Source organism: Gigantopelta aegis, chromosome 4 (assembly GCF_016097555.1).
Source record: "Gigantopelta aegis isolate Gae_Host chromosome 4, Gae_host_genome, whole genome shotgun sequence".
NCBI classification, from domain to species: Eukaryota; Metazoa; Mollusca; class Gastropoda; order Neomphalida; family Peltospiridae; genus Gigantopelta; species Gigantopelta aegis.
In genome coordinates, this window is record NC_054702.1 from 21,775,688 (window position 1) to 21,803,187 (window position 27,500).

Here is a 27,500-nt window from a genome sequence, read left to right on the forward strand (position 1 = left end):
GAGAGACGAATAGACATTTATCCGACATGTAAATCTATATCGCATTTCAGATATCAACAAATTCTTTATTCTCAGTATACTTTGTAAACACTACTCATTGAGTGCTCTTGGTAGGAGGGATAGAGTTCGACCCGTACCCCCTTTATATCAAAGGCTCTATGACTAACCCTAACCTCATGCCGGTAAATGTCTTACGTAATACGTTTTAATTATTCATTTCATCTTTCTTTCATTTTCAATTAATATATTATGTTTTTAGTTGTGGGGTTTAATATTCATTCCTTTAATCATTTTAGTTACGTTTGTAACAGCCTTCGTAGCTCAGTCGGTAGAGCATCAGACTTTTAATCTGAGGGTCTAGGGTTCGAGTCCCTACGTCGGCTGGATGTATATTTAAAAAAAAAAAAAATTATACAAGTTCTTATATTGTTATATATAAGTTATATTATATTGGTTATATTATATTGTCATCCATGTCTTGTATTAATAAGTGCTATCTACGCGCCAGTTCAATGTTCTTGGACTGTCTGGCTGCAAATATAGATAAAGAAAGCCAGCTACCTGGTGTATGGTTTAAATTATGTAATACTGTTATCTGTTGATGTGTGTTTTGACGTGACAAATAAAGGAGACGACTGCCTAAAACTTACGGGTGACTGCTTCAACAGGCTTACAAGTAAGAAAAAGAAGCGGGAAGACATGATATAATTTATTACAGGAAAACTGTTTAACACGGGGCTTGGTTTTTCCATACATTTCTAACTGCACAAGAGAAGTGGGCGAACAAAATGGGAGGGACGAATATAAAGTAAAGGAAAAAGACAAAGGGAAAAGAAAGAAACACAAGAAAAAAAGGAAAGAAAGGACAGGAGAGAGACCGAGAAGGATGGACAAACACAAAAGGAAGAGAAACAAAAATAGACGACGACGGAGGACGAGGAGAGAGAGAGAGAGAGAGAGAGAGAGAAGAGAGAGAGAGAGAGAGAGAGAGAAGAGAGAGAGAGAGAGAGAGAGAGAGAGAGAGGACAGAGAGAGAGAGACAGAGAGAGAGAGTGTTTTTCGAATAGACATTTATCCGACATGTAAATCTATATCGCATTTCAGATATCAACAAATTCTTTATTCTCAGTATACTTTGTAAACACTACTCATTGAGTGCTCTTGGTAGGAGGGATAGAGTTCGACCCGTACCCCCTTTATATCAAAGGCTCTATGACTAACCCTAACCTCATGCCGGTAAATGTCTTACGTAATACGTTTTAATTATTCATTTCATCTTTCTTTCATTTTCAATTAATATTTATGTTTTTAGTTTGTGGGGTTTAATATTCATTCCTTTAATCATTTTAGTTACGTTTGTAACAGCTTTCGTAGCTCAGTCGGTAGAGCATCAGACTTTTAATCTGAGGGTCTAGGGTTCGAGTCCCTACGTCGGCTGGATGTATATTATTTAAAAAAAAAATTTATATGTTATACAAGTTCTTATATTGTTATTATATAATTTATATTATATTGGTTATATTATATTGTCATCCATGTCTTGTATTAATAAGTGCTATCTACGCGCCAGTTCAATGTTCTTGGACTGTCTGGCTGCAAATATAGATAAAGAAAGCCAGCTACCTGGTGTATGGTTTAACATTATGTAATACTGTTATCTGTTGATGTGTGTTTTGACGTGACAAATAAAGGAGACGACTGCCTAAAAACTTACGGGTGACTGCTTCAACAGGCTTACAAGTAAGAAAAAGAAGCGGGAAGACATGATATAATTTATTACAGGAAAAACTGTTTAACACGGGGCTTGGTTTTTCCATACATTTCTAACTGCACAAGAGAAGAAGGGCGAACAAAATGGGAGGGACGAATATAAAGTAAAGGAAAAAGACAAAGGGAAAAGAAAGAAATACAAGAAAAAAAGGAGAGAAAGGACAGGAGAGAGACCGAGAAGGATGGACAAATTCAAAAGGAAGAGAAACAAAAATAACCGACGGAGGACGAGGACGAGACAGAGAGAGAGAGAGAGAGAGAGAGAGAGAGAGAGAGAGAGAGAAGAGAGAGAGAGAGAGAGACAGAGAGAGAGAGAGAGACAGAGAGAGAGAGAGAGTGTTTTTCGAATAGACATTTATCCGACATGTAAATCTATATCGCATTTCAGATATCAACAAATTCTTTATTCTCAGTATACTTTGTAAACACTACTCATTGAGTGCTCTTGGTAGGAGGGATAGAGTTCGACCCGTACCCCCTTTATATCAAAGGCTCTATGACTAACCCTAACCTCATGCCGGTAAATGTCTTACGTAATACGTTTTAATTATTCATTTCATCTTTCTTTCATTTTCAATTAATATATTATGTTTTTAGTTGTGGGGTTTAATATTCATTCCTTTAATCATTTTAGTTACGTTTGTAACAGCCTTCGTAGCTCAGTCGGTAGAGCATCAGACTTTTAATCTGAGGGTCTAGGGTTCGAGTCCCTACGTCGGCTGGATGTATATTTTTAATTAATTTTTTTTATACAAGTTCTTATATTGTTATATATAAGTTATATTATATTGGTTATATTATATTGTCATCCATGTCTTGTATTAATAAGTGCTATCTACGCGCCAGTTCAATGTTCTTGGACTGTCTGGCTGCAAATATAGATAAAGAAAGCCAGCTACCTGGTGTATGGTTTAAATTATGTAATACTGTTATCTGTTGATGTGTGTTTTGACGTGACAAATAAAGGAGACGACTGCCTAAAACTTACGGGTGACTGCTTCAACAGGCTTACAAGTAAGAAAAAGAAGCGGGAAGACATGATATAATTTATTACAGGAAAACTGTTTAACACGGGGCTTGGTTTTTCCATACATTTCTAACTGCACAAGAGAAGTGGGCGAACAAAATGGGAGGGACGAATATAAAGTAAAGGAAAAAGACAAAGGGAAAAGAAAGAAATACAAGAAAAAAAGGAGAGAAAGGACAGGAGAGAGACCGAGAAGGATGGACAAATTCAAAAGGAAGAGAAACAAAAATAACCGACGGAGGACGAGGACGAGAGAGAGAGAGAGAGAGAGAGAGAGAGAGAGAGAGAGAGAGAGAGAGAGAGAGAGAGAGAGAGAGAGAGAGAGAGAGAGAGAGAGAGAGAGAGAGAGAGAGAGAGAGAGTGTTTTTCGAATAGACATTTATCCGACATGTAAATCTATATCGCATTTCAGATATCAACAAATTCTTTATTCTCAGTATACTTTGTAAACACTACTCATTGAGTGTTCTTGGTAGGAGGGATAGAGTTCGACCCGTACCCCCTTATATCAAAGGCTCTATGACTAACCCTAACCTCATGCCGGTAAATGTCTTACGTAATACGTTTTAATTATTCATTTCATCTTTCTTTCATTTTCAATTAATATATTATGTTTTTAGTTGTGGGGTTTAATATTCATTCCTTTAATCATTTTAGTTACGTTTGTAACAGCCTTCGTAGCTCAGTCGGTAGAGCATCAGACTTTTAATCTGAGGGTCTAGGGTTCGAGTCCCTACGTCGGCTGGATGTATATTTAAAAAAAAAAATATTTTATACAAGTTCTTATATTGTTATATATAAGTTTTATGTTATATTGGTTATATTATATTGTCATCCATGTCTTGTATTAATAAGTGCTATCTACGCGCCAGTTCAATGTTCTTGGACTGTCTGGCTGCAAATATAGATAAAGAAAGCCAGCTACCTGGTGTATGGTTTAAATTATGTAATACTGTTATCTGTTGATGTGTGTTTTGACGTGACAAATAAAGGAGACGACTGCCTAAAACTTACGGGTGACTGCTTCAACAGGCTTACAAGTAAGAAAAAGAAGCGGGAAGACATGATATAATTTATTACAGGAAAACTGTTTAACACGGGGCTTGGTTTTTCCATACATTTCTAACTGCACAAGAGAAGTGGGCGAACAAAATGGGAGGGACGAATATAAAGTAAAGGAAAAAGACAAAGGGAAAAGAAAGAAACACAAGAAAAAAAGGAAAGAAAGGACAGGAGAGAGACCGAGAAGGATGGACAAACACAAAAGGAAGAGAAAAAAAAATAGACGACGGAGGACGAGGACGAGAGAGAGAGAGAGAGAGAGAGAGAGAGAGAGAGAGAGAGAGAGAGAGAGAGAGAGAGAGAGAGAGAGAGAGAGAGAGACAGAGAGAGAGAGAGAGTGTTTTTCGAATAGACATTTATCCGACATGTAAATCTATATCGCATTTCAGATATCAACAAATTCTTTATTCTCAGTATACTTTGTAAACACTACTCATTGAGTGCTCTTGGTAGGAGGGATAGAGTTCGACCCGTACCCCCTTTATATCAAAGGCTCTATGACTAACCCTAACCTCATGCCGGTAAATGTCTTACGTAATACGTTTTAATTATTCATTTCATCTTTCTTTCATTTTCAATTAATATATTATGTTTTTAGTTGTGGGGTTTAATATTCATTCCTTTAATCATTTTAGTTACGTTTGTAACAGCCTTCGTAGCTCAGTCGGTAGAGCATCAGACTTTTAATCTGAGGGTCTAGGGTTCGAGTCCCTACGTCGGCTGGATGTATATTTTTAAAAAAAAAATTTTATACAAGTTCTTATATTGTTATATATAAGTTATATTATATTGGTTATATTATATTGTCATCCATGTCTTGTATTAATAAGTGCTATCTACGCGCCAGTTCAATGTTCTTGGACTGTCTGGCTGCAAATATAGATAAAGAAAGCCAGCTACCTGGTGTATGGTTTAAATTATGTAATACTGTTATCTGTTGATGTGTGTTTTGACGTGACAAATAAAGGAGACGACTGCCTAAAACTTACGGGTGACTGCTTCAACAGGCTTACAAGTAAGAAAAAGAAGCGGGAAGACATGATATAATTTATTACAGGAAAACTGTTTAACACGGGGCTTGGTTTTTCCATACATTTCTAACTGCACAAGAGAAGTGGGCGAACAAAATGGGAGGGACGAATATAAAGTAAAGGAAAAAGACAAAGGGAAAAGAAAGAAACACAAGAAAAAAATGAGAAAAAAATTGAGTTTCACGAATAAAAAAAAAAAAAAAAAAAAAAAAAAAAAAAGCATCAGACTTTTAATCTGAGGGTCTAGGGTTCGAGTCCCTACGTCGGCTGGATATATATTTTTAAGAAAAGTTTATGGAGGACACACAGGACGAGACGAGAGAGAGAGAGAGAAACGTAAGAGAGGGAAGAGAAAGAAAGATAAGAAAAGATATGGAACAAACACAAAAAAAAGAGAAGGGAGAAAAGAAAGAGAGAGAGAGAGGGGAGAGAGAGAGATAGAGAGAGAGAGAGAGGAGAGAGAGAGAGAGAGAGACACAGAAAGAGACAGTATTTGAGACAGAGACAATGCTGTGATTTTCTAGTCGGTGAGATTGAGTGGAAGAGAGACGAAAAGAGTGAGAGTGAGAGTGAGAAAACAGTGAGAGGAAAGTGAGAGTGAGGGTGAGAGAGACGTATGGTGAGAGTGAGAGTGTTAGAGTGAGAGAGACAGGGAGAGGGAGAGTGTAAGTAAAGTGAAAGTGAAAGAGACATTGAAAAATTGAGAGTTAATAAGAGAGACAGTGAGAGTGAGAGTCAGAGAGACGCTGAGATAGACAGTGAGAGGGACAGTGAGAGTGAGAGTGACAGTGAGAGTGAGAGTGAGAGAGACAGTGAGAGTGAGAGTGAGAGTGAGAGAGACAGTGAGAGTGAGAGTGACAGTGAGAGTGACAGTGAGAGTGAGAGTGAGAGTGAGAGAGACAGTGAGAGAGAGTGAGAGTGAGAGAGACAGTGAGAGTGAGAGTGAGAGTGAGAGAGACAGTGAGCCAGACGTGAGTATGAGAGAGACAGTGAGAGTGATCTGAGTGAGAGTGAGAGTGTGAGCGTGAGAGTGAGAGTTCAGTGGGTTTATTGAGAGTGAGAGTGAGAGTGATCGTGAGAGACAGTGATGAGAGAGACAAAGAGAGTGAGAAGAGACCATTGAGAGTGAGAGAGACAGTTTTGTGAGGGTGGGAGGAGACGTGAGAGTTTTGAGAGACAGTAAGAGTAAAGTGAGAGAAGAGTGAGAGAGACAACGAGATTGAGAGTAGAGATTGAGAGAGACAGTGAGAGTGAGAGTGAGAGAAACGAAATCGAGACAGTGATTTTTACAGGACCAGTGAGAGAGACAGCTATCAGTGAGAAACGAGAGTTTAGAGTGAGAACTTGGGGAGACACAAATTGTGAGTGATACTGTACAGTGAGAGAGTGAGAGTGAGTGGGAGCCCGAGATGCGAAGCCAGAGAGAGACAGTTTAGTGAGAGAGGATGTAAGACTGCAGGGAGAGTGATAGAAGACAGGTAAATGTCTTAGTGAGAGTACGTTTTAATTCTTCATTTCTTCTTCTTTCTTTCATTTGAGAGTTAATATATTATGTTTTAGTGAGAGTGTGAGAGTGAGAGTTTGATACTGATTCCTTTAATCATTTAGAGTCATTGTAACAGCCTTCGTAGCTCAGTGAGGTAGAGCATCAGACTTTTAATCTGAGGGTCTAGGGTTCGAGAAGTACGAGAGAGACAGGAGAGTGAGAGAGACAGTGAGAGTGGGAGAGACAGTATAGTATAGTGACACACACACAACTAAGTGAGAGTGAGAATAAAGAGAGACGAGAGTGATAAAACGTAAGAGGAAAGTGAGAGGAGAGAGAAGTTAGAAGGAAAGATAGAGTGAAGAGACAGGATGGACAAACACAAAAGGAAGAGAAACAGAAATAGAGTGAGAGAGAGAGAGAGAGAGAGAGAGAGAGAGAGAGAGAGAGAGAGAGAGAGAGAGAGAGAGAGAGAGAGAGAGAGAGAGAGAGAGAGAGAGAGAGAGAGAGAGAGAGAGAGAGTGAGAGAGACAGTGAGAGAGAGACAGACAGTGAGAGAGACAGTGAGAGTGAGAGTGAGAGTAATTTTCGTATTTTATGTACAATGCTGTATCTATATTGTATTTCAGATATCAACACATTCTTTATTCTCAGTATAATTATATTTATATATGTAAAGACTTAAAAGATAGATTATTGCATTTGCGGGATAATTGGTACATATGCTTATGCAATACGGTATACGGAATTTATTGTTTTAATTCGAGAACGAGGGGTATAAAACATTCCCAAACGAGTTTCATAAATTACGTATGGCGCTCCTGCGAATGTTATAATTTATAATTAATGTGTGTGTGTGTGTGTGTGTGTGTGTAATGTGTGTGAGCGCGTTCATATATGCGTGGTTTTGAGCACAGTTTGTGTGTATCCCGCCTCTAATATCTGGTTAGTATTTTCAATTCGCAGCGTTGGTCGTTTTTCTTATTTTAACTTATCATCGTCCATATATCCAGTTAAAGTCCTGGCTCCGTATTCATAAACGTACTTAAGTCAATGTATGATACCTAAATATATACGTACATAGATAAGTATCATACATTGACTTAAGTATGTTTATGAATATGGAGCCTGGCCACACGTGAGCTATCAACCAGAAAGGTGGTTTAGTCTTGGCTTGGGGAAAAGAAAATTTGTGAATACTACTCATTGAGTGGTCTTATTTAGGAGCCCGCATGCGAAGTCGGTACCTACCAGGTTTGAGTCCGATGCTATCATTTTTTGTAGGGGGGCAGGCTGATTTTTGCCCGAATTAAACAAAAGTGCAAAAATCTGGATTATAACGTTTATTCATATTAGCATTACTGCCAAACAGCTATAATTAAACCGTTGCAAATGAATTGCCATGTATTTTTACATGGTTATAACTAATATTTGGGTAGAATAATGAAACTACATAGTGAAAAGTGTTCAGGGCAGCCCATTTTTCCCGAATTACATTATTGTTTTTACCTGAATTTAAGGATTTTATCCAGGACTGGGGGGTAGCCCCCCTGTCTCGTACGCTTATGCTCCGATGGCCTAACCACTGCATCGTAGAGGCGGGTAAATGTTATACGTAATACGTTTCTATTCTTCATTTCTTTCTCTTTTTTCAATTAATATATTATGTTTTTACTAAATTTTAGTTTTATTATTTAGGGTTGTTTTTGTATTTTTTAAATATTGATTCCTTAAATCATTTTAGTTACGTTTGTAACAGCGTTCGTAGCTCAGTCGTTAGAGCATCAGACTTTTAATCTGAGGGTCTAGGGTTCGAGTCCCTACGTCGGCTGAAAGTACTTTTTTAATTCAATTGTATTGTGTTGTCACTTAAAAGTTATATTATAATTATTATTGTCTTCCACATGTTGTATTTACGCGCCCGTTCGCTTTTGGTGGACTGCAGATATAGAAAAAGAAAGCCAGGTACAAGCATACAACTTATGGGTGACTGCTTCAACAGGCCTACAAGTAAGAAAAAAAAGGGAAGACATAATATAGTTTATTACAGGAAAACTGTTTAACACGGGGCTTGATTCTAACTGCACAAGAGAAAAAGAAAGAAATGTTTTATTTAACGGCGCACTCAACACATTTTTTATTTTCGGTTACATGGCGTCAGACATATGGTTAAGGACCACACAGATTTTGAGCAAGGGATCTTTTATTTGCGCTTCCCACAGGCAGGATAGCACAAACCATGGCCTTTGTTGAACCAGTTATGGATCACTGGTCGGTGCAAGTGGTTTACACCTACCCATCGAGTCTTGCGGAGCACTCACTCAGGGTTTGGAGTCGGTATCTGGATTAAAAATCCCATGCCTCGACTGGGATCCGAACCCAGTACCTACCAGCCTGTAGACTGATGGCCTAACCACGACGCCACCGAGGCCGGTTGCACAAGAGAATGAATGGAATGGAACAAAATGGAGGAGCGACATCACAAATGCTAGTTGTTCACGCAAATCTAATTTTGCGTAACCTATTTTTTGTTCGCACAAAATGTAGAGCACCATTTACTTGGATATAACGAGTGACGCAAAAAGGAAATGAGTTACCTGGATTTATTTCTGCGTAACCGATAAATGGGTCACGCATATTTTTAATTCTCAGAGGCATGACATACATACAATTGGTTGGCTCTAATGATGCCATCGTTTTTCTAAATTAAAATGTAGCGGTCGGGAACCCGGTATGTCATGCTTCTCTCTCATCAATCAGCAATGTTATGATTATCAGACGTGTATAAAGGGGAGGGTTGGGTTGGGTTGGGTGGTCGAATGACCATGTTTCTCTTCCAATAGCCGGTGATTAATTAATTAGTTTGTTCTAGTGGAGTCAGCAATGTTATGATTATCAGACGTGTATAAAGGGGAGGGTTGGGTTGGGTGGTCGAATGAACATGTTTCTCTTCCAATAGCCGGTGATTAATTAATTAGTTTGTTCTAGTGGAGTCAGCAATGTTATGATTATCAGACGTGTATAAAGGGGAGGGTTGGGTTGGGTGGTCGAATGACCATGTTTCTCTTCCAATAGCCGGCAGTGTTCGAGATTAACGGTATCCCAGTATCCCGGAGATACCAGAATTTAATTTTGGATACCACACATCAAGAACCCAGTATCCCACCGGGATACCATATAAGGTTCTTGGGTTTTTTAATCCTGCATTTATTTTTTGCTGAAACAGTGAAAGTCGTCATTTACTGGTGAAGTTAAGTAACAGTATCTTTGAGCTCTTACTCAGTCTAATGCTATGCCGTAACAATATCTACCCCAACTCGTACTCAGTATAATGCTGGGAATAGATAAATCGCTATTGTTCTTGTTGGATGTTTCCTCCCTTCAAATTTTATTTGAGATATTGATCGATTCCACATCTGCAGAAAATGGATACAGGTAGGTTTATCGTTAGTAATGCCAGAAACACTTATTGATTACTGCTAAATATTAATTTATGTCAATATTACGCAAAAATAGATGCAGCAAATATTTTTGCCAATTCCGTTTGATTGCGAATTTCACGAATTCTGCGATTTTGATTGCGGTGTAGCAATAGATTGGGAACGAGAACGGTGTCGTCCAAATTTGTTATGATGTTATTTATGAATTTCATTTAAGTGGGATACTAAATTCTCAGGTGGGATACCAGATTTTGAATTGTTAGTATCCAACTGGGATACTGCCCAAAACTTTTAATCTTGAACACTGAGCCGGTGATTAATTAATTAGTTTGTTCTAGTGGAGTCAGCAATGTTATGATTATCAGACGTGTATAAAGGGGAGGGTTGGGTTGGGTGGTCGAATTACCATGTTTCTCTTCCAATAGCCGGTGATTAATTAATTAGTTTGTTCTAGTGGAGTCAGCAATGTTATGATTATCAGACGTGTATAAAGGGGAGGTTTGGGTTCTGGTCGAGTCTCTTCCAATAAGCCGGTGATCAATAATTTATTATTTGGTTTCTAGTCAGTTATGATTACAGTTAAACATGTGGAAGTTGAGGGAGTTGGGTGGTTGATTATAAAGTGGAGTCAGCAGTTATGGTGTGGGAGGGTTGGGTTGGGTGGTCGAATTACCATGTTTCTCTTCCAATAGCCGGTGATTAATTAATTAGTTTGTTCTAGTGGAGTCAGCAATTTAGTTATGAGATTATCAGACGTGTATTCTCCAACTAGTGCCCCACACGTAAAATATGAAAAAAAAGAAGAAGAATATAACTGTCGCAAAATTTAGATCCGCCATTGTGATTAATGAATCAATGAGAGACCCAAATAATGAATGAACTGATGGATTCCTGATGAATGAAAGTCAAAGAAAAAAAAACTGAAAATTTAATGAGTGATGTGAGTGAGTGAGTGAGTGAGTGAGTGAGTGAATGAATGAATGAATGAACGAACGAACGAATGATTGAAACACTCCGAGGACGCATTCCTTTACTGGACAATTTAAAAACAATTTACTTTAAAAGGCTTCGATTACAAGATAACCCTTCATTTCTATACGTGCATTAACAGTCCGGGTGCTTCAAATAGAAACAAAAATGGAAAAAGAAGAAAGGTTACTCCCACTTGCATTTGATGTGTATTTGAGATAGACAGCGACGATAAAAGTAGGGCTTACATTACTGTTTTTGCATATTACGAGTATTGTTTGACAGCAGTTTAAAAGGTTTAGCTACTTTAAGTTTTGAATACAGCTTCACATTTTGATGACCTATCCGGCGACCTTAATTAAACTGGCAAAACACGCCAATAGGGGTAAACACGTTTAGATATTGGATAATAAGTTTTCTCGATTCGGTCGCACGAGCCCGTCCCACCGGCGCCATATTGCTCTGTGTGAAGCACATATCGACACGGGCGTCAGGTTAAATTATGCCGTGGAAACCAGCCACATGTCATTCATTTATACTTATGTTTATTTTTTCGTGCTTATATAAAATTAAAGTTCAAGCACGCTGTCCTGGGCACACCTCAGCTGTCTGCACGGTCTGTCAACGACAGTGCCGGGAAGGGAGGAGGGGGGGGGGGGGTAGAGATTAGTGGTTAGTGAGAGATAAGTCTTTTACCTACCCACTGAGACGATGAACTCGCTCTAGGTGGGAGCCGGTATCAGGATGCGAACCCAGTACTTACCAGCCTTAAGTCCGGAAGGGAGGAAGGAAATGTTTTATTTAACGACGCACTCAACACATTTTAATTACGGTTATATGGCGTCGGAAATATGGTTAAGGACCACACAGATATAGAGAGAGGAAACCCGCTGTCGCCACTTCATGGGCTACTCTTTTCGATTAGCAGCAAGGGATCTTTTATATGCACCATCCCACAGACAGGATAACACATACCACGACCTTTGATATACCAGTCGTGGTGCACTGGCTGGAGCGAGAAATACACCCCCCCCCCCCCCATGACGGGGATCGATCCCAAACCGACCACGCATCAAGCGAAGGCTTTACCACTGGGCTACGTCCCGCCCCTGCCTTAAATCCGACGTCATGCACTACCCAGGATGTAGAGCGCCCTTGATGGTCGCTGGCGTCTCGTTCTAACCAATGCCCCACGACTTGTATAGATCTATATGCAGTCTCAGCGTTCATTGTGGCGGCTTCCTGCTGAAATTATTTTTTAACTTTTGTTTTGAAACAAAATAATTTAATATACTCGAGGAAAAATATTACTGGATACTATTTAGCGAGTAACCGATATCATTTGGCGCGTTCATTTGAGGCGAACACCCACGCACGCTTGCTGTCTTTGTGCGAGTTGCATATCTATCTCCGACAGCCTAATCAAGCTGCCAACAGTCAATTTGTCATATTTTATGGATTCGCCGATTTCATAAGATTTGTTACGACGCTTATAAGACAGTCAAGCAAATCTAGTCGTACTGAATACGACTGTTTACGCGGCATTACTTATTATAAATAAACATAGAACGATTTTGAGAATTGGAAATGTTTTATTTAACGACGCACTCAACACATTTTATTTAAGGTTATAATTATGGCGTCGAACATATGGTTAAGGACCACACAAATATTACAGAGGAAACTCGCTGTTGCCACTTCATGGGCTACTCTTTTTCGATTAGCAGCAAGGGATCTTTTTTTCTGCACCATCCCACAGAATAGTACATATCAGGCCTTTGTTACACCAGTTGTAGACCATTGGCTAGAACGAGAAATAGCCCAATAGGCCCACCGACGAGAATCGATCCTAGGTCGATCGCGCATTAGGCGAGCGCTGTACCACTGAGCTACCCCCCCCCCCCCCCCCCCCCCCATTTTGAGAATGCACCATAAATCAGACGAATTAACCATTAGCCTACGCCATAGCCCAAGTACTCAGACTGTAGAGGGCTAGACGGACATTTGGAGAAATAATAAGGGCTGAATATCTGTCCAAATGTCCGTCTAGCCCTCTACAGTCAGAGTACTCGGGCTACCTACGCCAGAAAGGCCGCTTCTTCGCCTTACCCAGTTAGTTTCCATGGCGATTTACGTCTCCTTGTTAAATTATTTCTCGTCTATTGATATGGAGAGGAATTATTAACGAAGCACACCTAACTTTTGTGTAACATTATCGAATACCTCGAACGCAGCGTCACACTTTCCAACAGCAATCAATTAACCGGGCAAAGAAAGAAAACGTGAAAGGTAAACTCTCCGTGTTGCACAGCATGAGTTTAATACACAAGCACTGGCCTGCCTGGCGGTGCTAATGTCATCTTGCGTAATGCGTAACATGGCAAGCACTCGGTCTGTGTCAATGCACAAGGGGAGCATGGACGTATTTGTATTCTCTTCGCGGCACTTTAATGTCATTGCTGAACAAATTTGTTTTCATCAGCTAAACTAGAAACCATGGCGAAATGGGTGTTCGGCCGCTATGTTTATTTTCCAGACGTGATTGTGTTTTGTTTTCGGTCATAGATTTAATTTCGTTCGTTGTCGCCCTTTCGTTCGGTCATAGATTTAATTTCGTTCGTTGTCGCCCTTTCGTGTGTTTTTCTGTTTGTTCATTTTGATTTGCACCGGCACATAGACAATTCGTCAACAAACTGTTGCATTGCTGACCAGATGGTGTTATTTCCCGATCCGACTGAATATTAAGTTAATATCAGAACGTTCATTTTGTTTAACGACACCACTAGAGCACATTAATTAATTAATCATCAGCTATTGGATGTCAAACATTTGATAAATTTGACTCGTAGTCATCAGAGAAAACCCGCTACATTTTTCCTAACGCAGCAAGGGATCTTTTATATGTACTTTCCCACATACAGGAAAGCACATACCACGGCCTTTGTCCAGTTGTGGTGCATTGGTTGTAATGAGATAAAAAAAAAGAAAAAAAAGAAAAAGAAAGCTGAATGGATCCACCGAGGTGATTTGATCCTGGGACGCAAGCACCTCGAGTGAGCACTCAACCGACTGAGCTAAATCCCGCTAAGTTAATATCACAAGCCGTGATGTATGCTGTTTTATTACCCATATGGTTCGAAATATCTTACTCCATATCAGTGTTATGCTCCACTAGAACGTAAAGTAGGATGTCATATCTTGTTATTATACGAATGGCCAATCTATACATTGTCAACAACTATCATTTGAATAGCTGAATAGTTGTAAAACGGCAAAGTCGTCATAAAGAGTCCAAATTGTTTTTTAATGTTTTCATTAAAATTGTACTAGATTTTAATTTGGGACTATATTTAGTAAGGGATGAATCAGGTGTAATAATGTCGATTCTTGTGCGTTATTTTGCATAGTTTGTTTGCAAAAAAATTGAAAACGTTTTATTAGGTTCTTTGAAAGATATTAATTTAAATTAATAATGGGTAATAAATTATTACTAAATAGGATGTTGAATTTCGTGACAGTTCTAAAAATTATTTGACTCGGGATATAAACATGATAGAAAATGGAAGCTCGTTTAATATTCTATAAAAATAATTCGCGAGGTAGCATTGGCCATAGTGTAGCCAGGATTTTATATTGGAGTACATTCACACGGTGGGGTTAGAAACCACATTGTCTTTGAGTTATGTTGTGGGAAAAGAGGGTGCTTGGGGAACATTGCCCCTGTGAACACACACACACACACACACACACACACACACACACACACACACACACACACACACACTCCTGGCTACGCCAATCAGAGGTAGTATGCCATTGCATCCTTTACACAGCTCAGCCTGCGCGTGCTGTAACCTCACCGTGGTGCAGGGGTGTAACATTCTCTTTGAGAATGGCCAATACATTTTGAGTAAAAGTCAGTATCTATCTGTGATATTTGTATTTTTGTACAGTTCTTTACACTGTTTTTATTTAAATCTTGAATTCTTATATTGATGTTGATCATCACTTTATTTGTTTGCATTACCATAGTTTGACACCCAATAGCCGATGTAGTTTTCGTGCTGGGGTGTCGTTAAACATCCATCCATTCATTCATTCATTCATTCATTCTTTTCAACGTCCACTATCCACCATACAGATCTAAAACAAAATGCTCTGATGAAGATGTAATGGTTTCCCAGAGAATGTATCATCAAACTGATAATGTGTGACAGGAACACACAAACCTAGATGGATATACTGTCATCTGCGTGGATATCTAATTGCCAAATAATTCGCGAAAACTTCAGCATACGAAATTAGGGTATGTCAATGCAAACAGCCAAGTATTTACCGTAAGGTGAATGTATTTAAACACCGCTGAGTGGTCAATATTGAAATATGGAACTGACGGTATTGTGAAACGTTTAATAATTTGGTCATACTGTAAAACATCCTGTTTGGGCGGAATCGTATGGGCCACTATATATTTTGGAAAATGGAATGACAGTAGAAACGAAAGATAGACAGAGGGACAGAGAGAACACCTCGAACCCAGAAAGAAGCAGAGAGAGAACAAAAGAAACGAGAGAGAGAGAGAGAGAGAGAGAGAGAGAGAGAGAGAGAGAGAGAGAGAGAGAGAGAGAGAGAGGAGAGAGAGAGAGAGAGAGAGAGCGAGAGAGATACAGACAGACAGACAGACAGAGACAGACAAACAGACAGACACAGATAGAGAGACAGACAGACACAGAAGAGAGAGAGAGAGAGAGAGAGAGAGAGAGAGAGAGAGAGAGAGAGAGAGAGAGAGAGAGAGAGGAGGAGGAGGAGGAGTAGGAGGGAATAGGGAGATGGATATTGCTAAGACAGACAGTGAACAGACAAGACACAGGCACACAGAGCTAGAAACCGTGTTTGCTTAAAAGAGGAAGATATCTCGGTAAAGATCAAACAAAAGTATAATATGTGTATGCATATTAAGGACTAAAATACATTTACACATCATGACTTGTGGGAACGATCTGCCGCTTGGCTTATTAAACCGATTGGGCATCAGAACGAGTACATGTTCTAGTAATTACAAGAACATTTCAATACATTCAACAAAATATATTATACCACGATTTATACATTGTATTGGGAAATCCGGTTTACAGGTATCACTAATATATAATATAGTATGTTTGCATCAAAGGAACTGGTAAGCCATTGGGCATAAGGCTGGTAGGTACTGGGTTCGCAGCCCTGTACCGGCTCTCACCCAGAGCGAGTTTTAACGACTCAGTGAGTAGGAGTAAGACACAACCGACTTCTCTCTCACTAACAACTAACCACTAACCCACTGTCCTGGACAGACATCCCTGATTGCAAAACGTTTAATGTCAGTTTAAAAAAAAAAAAAAAATTCATGCCATCGAATTTTGTAGGATAAATCTCCCTTTTTGATACAGGGATGAAGGCTACTAAAGGAATAACCAAGGTCAAGTAATTCAGTAATAACTGAGGTGAAACTCCCAACCTTGACTTTTTTTAGCATTTTGTCTTCTGTACTAGAAATAAGCTTTAATCTATACAATTTTATGCTATTCTGCTGAGAAAAGTTTTTTAAAATTATTGTTATAAAAAATATATATTTAAAATCTTACAGGTGTTGGTATGGGTTTAAAACGTGATCGTATGTTTCAGACCTCCTCATAAAACGAATCGTTAGCATAACTCACAAGGTGTTAACGCGCCTATATATTGGTAAGTCGCGTTAAATGTGTACTGCTGCGGTTATTAAGAAATAAACCCATGCAGCCTTATCCCCGTATTCAACGTGTCAGCGACGCGTCGTAAAACCCGTTATCACTTTATTGGCTAACTAATCGGCTTTGTGACAGTTAATTGACCCTCTCAACAAGCTCTGTCGTGTAATGACTATGTCCGGCCTCGAGACGCGAGCCCGGTTACCGTAGATTACGTCATCCATCATTCTACGTCAGACGAGGAGATGTAATTGTTTTTACAGTAAGACAAGCAGCAGCCGCTGACAGGGTGGACCTGACAAAGCCATCGGACTACAGGCTGGTAGGTACAGGGTTCGCAGCCCGGCACCGGCTCCAACCCAGAGCGAGTTCCTAAGGGCTCAATGGGTAGGTGCAAGGCCATTAGACCCTCTTCTCTCTCACTAACCACTAACCAACTAACAACTAACCCACTGTCCTGGACAGACAGTCCAAATAGCTGAGGTGTGTGTACCCAGGACAACGTGCTTGAACCTTAATTGGATATAAGCACGAAAATAAGTTGAAATGAATCGAATGAATGGAGATGACAGGGTATGTCATGAATGAAAAAAAAAAGAAAAAAAAAAAAACAAAGATATAAATTCCTGTACTGACTGATGAAGATATAAATTAGGGTCGATCCCCTGGTGGACGTTTGAGCCAAGTGGTTTAAGCCAGTGCACCTAGCTGGCATGTGGCGGTATGTTTGTATCCTGTCTATGGGATCGATCCCCGTCTGAAAAAAAAAGGTAGCGAGTTTTGAGCTATTTGTGAAAATGATGTGTAAGCCATGCGTGTATGTGCACCACGACTGTGTATATCAAAGCCCATGGTATTTCGTATCCTTCTAGTAATTTTATTAGAACTATTATCAATCGTAAGCGCCCTGCCCCCTCCACAAAGATCAAGCGTTCTAGTTTATCTCGCATATAAAGGCAACAATGGCATGTGCATATATTGAAGGAAGGAAGGAAGGAAATATTCTACTTAACGACGCACTAAACACATTTTATTTACGGTTATATGGGGTTAAGGACCACACCGATATTGAGAGAGGAAACCTGCTGTCGCCACTTCACGGGCTACTCTTTTCGATTAACAGCAATGGATCTTTTATATGCACCATCCCACAGACAGAATAGTACATACCACGGCCTTTGTTACACCAGTTGTGGAGCACTAGCTGGAATGAGAAATAGCCCAATGGGCCCACCGACGGGAATCGAACCATATTCGATCGCGCATCAGGCGAGTACCGTGCCACTGAGCTACTTCCCGCCCCTTGTGCATATATTGAAAGCTTATTGGTGGTGAATGTTTGAGCATATATAACTGTTTACATGATGTTTGGGGGTTTGGGTGGGTTGGGTTTGTTTGTGTTTTTGGGGTTTTTTTTTAATATATAAATATATGTACGCTGCATGTACGCTGGCATAACAATTAACAAGTCGGGTTTACAAATTTGAAAATAACGCCTTTTCCAACCTTTGCACGGACAAAACGGAGAAAAAAACCCGGCAAACACATCAGCTTAGTGCAAACATTTCTTGGGAAATGCCAATACCGTATGTTAGTGTACAAACAGTATAGGTTTAACTTGTCGGGAAAAAAATCTTTTAACTGCAAAACAAAGTTTTTCTTTTCTTTTTCTTTTTTTTTCTTCTTCTGTCCTGCTCTTTTCTTTTTGTTCTTTTCTTTTTTTCTTTCTTTTCTTTCTTTTAATAAATATGAATGACTTTTTTCTTTCTTTCGGGGTTTTTTTCTTCTTAATTTTTCAAAATATAAATGAAAGTTGAATTCACAGACAAATCAAACACAAACAGCTACAGTGGTTTCCCGAACGAATGAATTACTATTTAAAGGAACATTCCTGAGTTTGCTGCAATGTTTAGGGTGTTATCGACTAACTGAGACCTTTTTAACGATTGTAATTAAACATCAAATATATTTTTCTGCATTAAATATTACTGGCTGTATATTAAACGTGTTTCTGTTCGTTCTAATATTTGTACGGAGTTAAATTTCATTATATTTCCTAAAATATAATTTTTTCGTACGTACGAAATTATTTGAAGACGAAATCCAGTTTGGGCTTCTTACAAATATTAAGACGACCAGAAACACATTGAATATACAGACACTGATATTCTAAACAAGAAAATATGTTTAATATGTAAGTTTAATCGAAGAAATATTTTATTAGTCGGAAACACCTTACAATGCAGCAAACTCAGGAATGTCCCTTTAACGATACACTTGCATTAAAAAAAAAAAAAAAATTTAATGGTGGTCTTGCTGAGAAACTTAACGATAAATATTTTTCTTAAATTTATTTTACAGTATGATATTTTGTTTTTTGTCCCTGATTTTGGATATGCGTTGTTGTTGTTGTTGTTTTGTTGTTGTTTGTGTGTTTTTTTTATTATTATTATTATTATTATTATTATTATTGGGGGGTGGGGTTGTAGGTGGGGTTTTTGGTGTATTTTTTGTTGTTATTGTTGTTGTTTTTAAAACATTATTTGTTAGATTTTTGTTCGAGATTTCTTATGAATAATATGAGTAGACATTTTTCTTTATTCACATATAGAATGCTAAAAGACAAAGGCGACGTTATTTTCCTTGACAAGCACAGAACATTTTGGACTTTGTCATTGTTAAACTGTTAATACCAGAAAATTGTCCAGCACCAGCTCAAGATCTGTGATGGACTCGATCCATCACGCTATTCTAGCATATAATTATTTCATGTTTACGAACGACCCGACCGTAGTGAAGTCCCTCACACACGGAAGTCATTATTTCGGATTATTACTTTTACTGTGAAGAAAGGGAGATAATTATAGTGTTAAAACCGAAAGTGCGTGTTCAAGATCATTTATACACCGAAGTGACGCGTGTTTTGTCTGTTTTGATAGGAAATTGATTTTTGGATAGCAGAGAAAACCAAGTAACTACTTCATGCTTAAATTGCTGTTATTCGTATTTCTGTACCTATTATGGTGGTTTTTTCTTGGTCCTGATTTTACAACACCTGTTACATATAACTTTAGACGATTCTTTGTAAAATAATCTTCATACTCGGTGTAATTGGTTTAAATTCTCAAACCCTAGTTTCCGATGTACATACCTTTTTTGTTTTAACCTTAATTAAATAAAATCAGCACGATGATAAATTGAAATAAATAAATAAAATGATTTGTCTTTGTGGAAGTGCATGACTCGATTCGAAATATAGTTTGTACAATTAGCTCACTCATGGGCGTACGGTATCCCATTATTGTAGGGGTGGGGGGCTGATTTTGCCCGAATATCTCTATCGTTTTTGCCCGATTTCAGGATTTTTTCCAGCACCAGGGGGCAGTTTCCCGCCCCTGTCTCGTACGCTTATGAACCGGCCTGGGTGGTGTTGTGATTAAGCCATCGAACGTAAGGCTGATAGGTACTGGGTTCGCAGGTAACGGCTCCCCACTCATAGCGAGTTTTAATGATTCAGTGGGTAGGTGTAAGACCACTACACCGACTTCTCTCTCACCAACCACTAACAACTAGCCCACTGTCCTGGACAGAGAGCGAGATAGCTGATATGTGTGCCCAGGACAGCGTACTTGAACCTTAATTGGATATAAGCACGAAAATAACTTTAAAATTTAATGAATGAATGAATATCGGCCTCACTGCCGTAGTGGTTAATGAACTGGACTTAAGAATGGTAGCTACTGGCTCCCACACACAATGAATTTTAAATTCTGAATTCAGGAGATGTAAAATCAATACACGGATTTCTCTTTCACTAATAAGTAACATTAATTCTTTTTTCGGACAGATTAACAGAATAGCTGCGATGTCTTTCCGTGAAGGCGTATTTGGATCTTAATTTTATACAAGCACAAAATTTAAGTTTAAAATAAAATGTAATGACTTACACATTAATATTCTTACTGCAGTGATATTTGTCGCTGTCGCAGTTCATGATAAGGAGGAAAATTATGATGATGATGATGATGATGATGGTGGTGGTGGTGGTGGTGGTGGTGGTGGTGATGGTGATGTTGTTTGGATGCGAATGGATGTTTTTCAATCGAGTTACACGCTAATTTATATTTGCATTTTAATGCTGACATAAAGTAAATTTATTATTCGTGATTTTAGGTTACTACCATGCAAACGCACATATCACTTATATTATGACTTTTAAACAACGATTCATGCTGTATTCAAATTGAATAAATTATGCACATTTAAACTGAATATTCATTTTGAAACCGAATATGCATATTTGAATCTAGTATGCACGTATTTAAATATAGCACATTAATTAACAATACATTTTTATCAGTTGCGAGCAAATGCTCCCACAGGCATACGATTAGGGGTTTCTAATTTTGACTTCCGAGCGCTGACTGCCAGATTAGATTAGGACCATTCCTTGTCCACGCTGTCACACACAGGCCAGCTCACGGCAAGTCTCGGGGATTACTGTGGGCAACCGTGCGGTTAATTGCACAACACAGAGAGAGAAATTTGCGCTCGTCAAATCGACAAAATCCACAACCGTTGTCTTCGCCTGTTCGACCGGAACAACGTTGTTGTTACCTGGTGAAAGTGGTCGATTTCCTCACAGGTGCAAATACAAACTTTTTTATGGCCAGGCTTAAGAATTTACCCGGAGTGTTAAAAGGACAATGGGCATTCATGTGCAAATTGTTGGCAGATATTTATTGGAAGTAACCTGACGTCGACATTATTATGAATGCGTGCGCTGTTAATGGCGTTTGCTAGTAAAATTGCTGCGATGGACACGAAGATACTAAAATTAGGAACGAAAGCTATAGTGTATTCGGCGATACAGCCATTGTGCAGAGTATGTTAAGTAGGAGTAATTTGCAGTAAAGTGTGGTAAATTAATAATAACATTCTTTTCTCTTTTTCTTTTTTCTTCTCTTTTTTTTGTTTACAAAACTTGCTAAATATCACGAGATATTTAGCGAATAAAAACAGAAAGAAAAACAAAAACAAAACAAATGTACAAAACAAAACTAAATACAAAGATTTAAAAAAATCGATGTTTTATGTTTCAGATGTAAAGAATCCATGTATCACTGGTTTGTATTGACCATATAAACAAATTTAAATACTTTTTGGAAAACCCCTGTACATGTAGCCCTGCATATCATAAAAGACCCAACATGTATATAAAAAAGCATGTATACCAAACAAGCAATTTATGTGCACCTTCTATGCATGGTCTGAGATACACAGAACTGTTTTTTAACAACACATCCGCACATTGTTTAATCATAAACAAACAAACACAACAACAACACATATAAATACAAAATATAAACAAAATACAATTAAACAATGCTCCGTTGGCAATTTATTTTAAACAGCCATAAGCGTAACATTTTGACAACTTCAAATACATAATATGACTATGCGTCATGCTGCTTTCATCAAAACATATGGTCGTATCCTGCCGGCACTGCTAGAAGCTTTACGATCCTATCCTGCTGTCAAGGCCATAACACGCCCATTTCCTGCCACTGTCAACATCATAGCATGATGGTATGCAGTTAACATTTTTATAGCCATGATGAGCATATTCTGCTGTCACTGTCATGATCACAACACAGTCATATTCTACTACCACCAACGTAAACCTATAAAGCACATCCTAATGTCCTCGTCATTTCCCTAGTCTGTTGTCATCGCCATAAACACAGCATTGCCATACTATTCTACCATTGTCATAAGCCTAACAAGCATATCCTAGTGTCACCGTCATTTGAGGACGTAGCCCAGGGGTAAATCACTCGCTTGATACGCAGTCGGTGTGGGATCGATCCCCGTTGGTGAGCCATTTGGATTATTTTTCCTTCCAGCCAGTGCACCACGACTCGTATATCAAATGCCGTGGTATGTGCTATCCTGTCTGTGGAATGGTGCATATAAAAGATTCTCCTAACGGAAAAATGTATCGGATTTCCTCTCTAAGACTATATGTCAAAATTACCAAATGTTTCACATCCAATAGCTGATGATTAATAAATCAGTGTGCTCTAGTGATATCGTTAAACAAAACAAACTTTAAGTCTACCACTGAAATACATGTAATAGCCGATAGTTAATAAATCTCTAGTGGTGTCGTTAAACAACACGTTATTTAGAGTTTAATGTTCTGCAGCAACTGCCATAAGGTTATCTTGTTGTTACAGCCATGACAATACATAGAGATTATTTCATGGGTTATGTTTTTTTCAATACGATTTTTATGTCAACGAAGGAAATGTTTTAGTTAACGACGCACTCAGCACATTTTATTTACGGTTATATGTCGTCGGACATGTGGTTAACACAGATATTGAAAGAGGAAACCCGCTATCGCCACATCATGAACTACTCTTTTTCGATTAGCAGCAAAGGATCTTTTATATGTACCATCCCGCAGACTGGATAACATACCACGGCATTTGATATACCAGTCGTGGTGCACTGACTGGAACGAGAAATAGCCCAATGGGCTCTGTACCACTGAGCTACGTCCCGTCCCTTGTGTCAACGAGTGATGTGTGTGAAAATCATATGTTCACGAATTGCTGCCACCAATATAAGAATATTCCTCTGCCACAACTTATGATAATTACTCAGCTGATTTTACCATAATAATATCCTGCTCCTATGATTATGATAAAACCCTTCTAATTCAAAAAATAAAGTTAAAGTTTGTTTTGTTTAACGACACCACTAGAGCACATTGATTTATTAATCATCGGCTGTTGGATGTCAAACATTTAGTAATTTTGACACATAGTCTTAGAGAGAAAATCCGCTACATTTTTTTCCATTTATAGCCAGGGATCTCATAGAGAGAATAATAGCACATACCACGGCTTTTGATATACCAGTCATGGTGCACTGACTATAAAGAGAAATAGCCCAATGTGCCCACGGACGAGGTCGATTCTAGACCGACAGCGCATAAAGCTTCTGCTATAAAAATATCCTGCTTCCAACACATAAGGATATCTTGCTGTAACCACCATAACATCCTGATGTTACTGTCATAACAGTAAAGTGTTACTCCACCCCCATAACAATACTCTGCTCTCACAATCGCGAGAATATACTGGTACTTCCGTCAAGATACTAACCTGCCGCAACTACTTGAGGATATCTCAAAGGGGAAGGGAACTCTTTTTACGTGCCCATATCCAAAAGAGGTTCAGGCACGCCAATCCTCGATTTGACCTCTTACATAGCCAGTGGCCAACTCCGGAACGGGAGGGGAAATTTCGATGCAACTGTCATGACTATATACGTTTATACAGCTTAAAGGGACAAACCCTAGTTTTTAAAAACTAAGGCATATTTTACACCTAGACCCTGGTTTCAACCCGTAAAAATGGACACTAAGTTTGGTTAATGTACAAACCTGTAACAAATTTAGATACAACAGAGTGAAACAAGAGTCTGTGACGTTGAAATACCCTTAAAAATAGCTAAAACGTGACTCCATAACCATTACTTCTCAGACGTACATGCGTTTGTAAAAATATGAAAAATGCATTTTGTGGTATTAAAAACACCAGAATGACCAGAAACACTTTGGTTGTACGGAAATGGATAATCTAAACAATAAAATATAAGTAATGTTTGATTTCAGTGACCATAAATGGCTCTAATAGTGAAAAATATGCCTTAGTGTTTAAAGACTAGGGTCTGTCCCTTTAAATGTTTGTTTTCTTCTTCTTCTTCATCGAACGCCCAGACAGGGAGGGACCCTGTAGCTCGAACAAATGCCACTGGGCGCTGCAGGTTTTCCTTGGGGCCGAATAGTTTCTCCTTCAGTGGTTCACCTGAAGGCCAGACTGCTTTCCTCTGAAATGAACTGATTTTCCAGGGACAGGTTCACGAGGGCGAGCAATCGCGGTCGCTTGCTAGACTGGTTTTCGCGCCTTGCGTTAGACGAATGTGATATGATAGAAGACGATGGTTACCAGTCAAGTTGTTCACTAAAGCTCGGCCTCTTGAACACGCTCGTGGTCTTCGTCTGTCTATTCTTTGTGAAAGAAAGAAATGTTTTTATTTAACAACGTACTCAACGCATTGTTATTTACGGTTATATGGCGTCGGACATACTATGGTTAAGGACCACACATATATTGAGAGAGAAAACCCGCTGTCGCCACTTCACAGGCTACTCTTTTCGATTAGCAGCAAGGAATATTTTATATGCACCATCCCACAGATAGGATAGTACATACCACGGCCTTTGTTACACCAGTTGTGGAGCACTGGCTGAAACGAGAAATAGCCCAATGGGTCCACCAACGGGGATCGATCCTAGACCGACGGGGATCGATTCTAGACCGACGGGGATCGATCCTAGACCGACCGCGCATCAAGCGAACGCATTACCACTGGGCTACGTCCCGCCCCTCTATTCTACGTGATGCTGCGCATAATAAGAACTGGTTGACACACTTAGTTCTTTTCTAAATCAAACAATAAGAAGAATAAAGAACTGTCATGCTAAGCCTATCAAATACACGGTATCTACTATCCTCCTTATAAATCGAGGTGCATGAACAGACCCCACGCTGCTTTGTCACCTTCTGTTTTTGTGGTTGTAAGAAGGATAAACATGGCGGCAAATTTTGTCACTGAACATTAATCTGTGCTATTTGGCGTCTGTAATCAAACTCGGTACTGCTTGACGCGCGGTCGATCCAGGATCGATCCCTGTCAGTTTTTTTATAGTTTTTTTTTAAAGAGATTTACGTGCACATTCAGAGCAAGCTGTTGTAGCACACGCCTATCCTGGCCACAGGGACCGGCCTTGGCCGGTTCCCTCTGTCCAGGACAGGAATCCCTGTCAGTGGCCCATTGAGCTATTTCTGGTTCCAATCAGTGCTTCACAACTGGTGTAACAAAGGTCACAAGAATATTAAACAAACAAAACATACAAAAAACCCCCACAAAAAACCCCCACAAAAACAAAAACAAAAACAAACCAAAACAACCTTCAAACAGGAAAACAGTTCGAGCCATGAAGCATATTTAACAACACTTTTAACATAAATATCTGGAGAAACTTTTTGAATATTAAGCATTTTATTCACAACATTCGGGGTTTTTTCCGATTATTTATAATTTTTTTACTTTTAAGCAGCGGTTATTTTTCTTTACCATGAAAGTTATATAAATTTCTAAGTATACTTTGAAGATGAAATACCCTGTTTTTAAACTGGTGTAGTTGCAATACTAATAAAAGAATATTATTTAAAAGATAACATTCAAGCACAGACAGCCAGAAAACATACGCACACATGCACGCACACATACATATATACATATACGTATACATATACATATACATATACATATACATATACATATACATATTTACATGAATATTGCTTGTTCAGATAACAAAATGAGACAAACATGTCATAAATTTAACAATATTGTCGCACGTGTTCTGCAGAAAGGCTAGCAAAAACTGATTAATTTTTTTTATATGACATCTAATGTAAAAAAAAACCCACTAATGAGTTCTAACATTTATGAATAAAAATGCAATCAAAACTTTCATTTCCCATTCTATTATGCTATGAAATTCGACCATTTTGGGTTTGGCTTTTTCCCCATAAAATAATAATCTGTACAAAATTTAACTAAGCACTAATGAGTTTCATTATTTTATTTTTTTTGGCAAGAAAATGACGAAATGCTTTTCATTTCCCTTTTTACTTCCTTGTCTGACGTAATAGTCAGTGATTAGTATTCCTGTAATCTTGAAAATGACAAAGAAACGTCAAATTTCGTTTGGAATCCTTAAAACGAAAAAATAAAGAAAAAAAAATAATAATAATTGGAGGGAAAAACAAGACAAAAGCGTCAATTTCAACACCATGGATGTCATCATTAACAACAGTCATGTAATGTTCGTTTTCATTTGGAAAAAAAAATCGAGATTTATCGCAATTGTAGACAAAAAATCAATATGGCGACCAAGCAGACGGCCTCAATTCCAGGAGATAGTGGCTGAGATTTGCCTTGTCACTGCCAATCGGTCCCAAGACGAAATCGCGTGACATTCTGAGTGCTTTTTGCCCCGTGTGGCTTTCACAACATTTCGTGGATTTATTTTCTATCTTCCTTTATATGACATTCCTGGCAATCAATAACTCTAAGTGCACTGGCAGTGATTTCTACAGATATGAGAATAAAAAGTGTCATTCCATATGTTTGGTATGTCTATTACATATTACATATATAGATATAAAATAGCAACCCTCACCTTACCAGTAATTTTTTTTCAGAACAAAACTTGGCAAAACCTGGCATAAAATGAAATAATGAATGGTTATTTTTATTTTCATTTCAACTGATTTTCGTGCTTATATCCAATTAAGGTTCAAGCAAGCTGTCCTGGGCTCACACCTCAGTTATCTGGGCTGTCTGTCCAGGACAGTGGGTTAGTTGTTAGTTGGTTAGTGAAAGAGAAGAAGGGTGTAGTGGTCTTACACCTACCCATTGAGCCTTTAAGAACTCGCTCTGGGTTGCAGCCGGTACCCGGCTGCGAACCCTGTACCTACCAGCCTGTAGTCTGATGGCTTAACCACTGCGCCAACAAGGCCGGTCTTGAATGTTTAACAAACACCCCAGCACGAAAAATACACTGGCTATTGGATGTCAAACTGAGGTAAATCTATAAATGGGTATTAAAAATGAGACAGTAAAAAAGGAATCGGGGTAGTTGTGGAAAACCTAGCGAAGTCGGAGTTATGCCCACGACAGGCGTGCTTTAACAATTTTAACTGGTAAACACGCCTAAAAAGACCCACACTCAGTAAAATGGGTGGTGTTTTCAAGCAGGAGCAAAAGGACATTTCTAAATAAGAGGCATGTTCGCTATTCTTTTTTTTCGTGAGTAGCTAGTTGCTTCACCCATATGTTCGG

At 38.7% G+C, this 27,500-nt stretch overlaps 5 non-coding genes across 5 annotated transcripts; all 5 read left to right on the forward strand.

The window, feature by feature from the left end:
* The first annotated feature begins 310 nt into the window (after positions 1–310).
* On the forward strand, positions 311–383 carry Trnak-uuu. Its single transcript has one exon. It is a non-coding gene; the product is annotated as a tRNA-Lys (tRNA).
* A 981-nt stretch (positions 384–1,364) lies between these two features.
* On the forward strand, positions 1,365–1,437 carry Trnak-uuu. The gene has a single exon. It is a non-coding gene; the product is annotated as a tRNA-Lys (tRNA).
* A 981-nt stretch (positions 1,438–2,418) lies between these two features.
* Positions 2,419–2,491, forward strand: Trnak-uuu. The gene has a single exon. It is a non-coding gene; the product is annotated as a tRNA-Lys (tRNA).
* A 977-nt stretch (positions 2,492–3,468) lies between these two features.
* On the forward strand, positions 3,469–3,541 carry Trnak-uuu. Its single transcript has one exon. It is a non-coding gene; the product is annotated as a tRNA-Lys (tRNA).
* Positions 3,542–4,508: 967 nt separating this feature from the next.
* Trnak-uuu lies at positions 4,509–4,581 on the forward strand. The gene has a single exon. It is a non-coding gene; the product is annotated as a tRNA-Lys (tRNA).
* Positions 4,582–27,500: the final 22,919 nt, after the last annotated feature.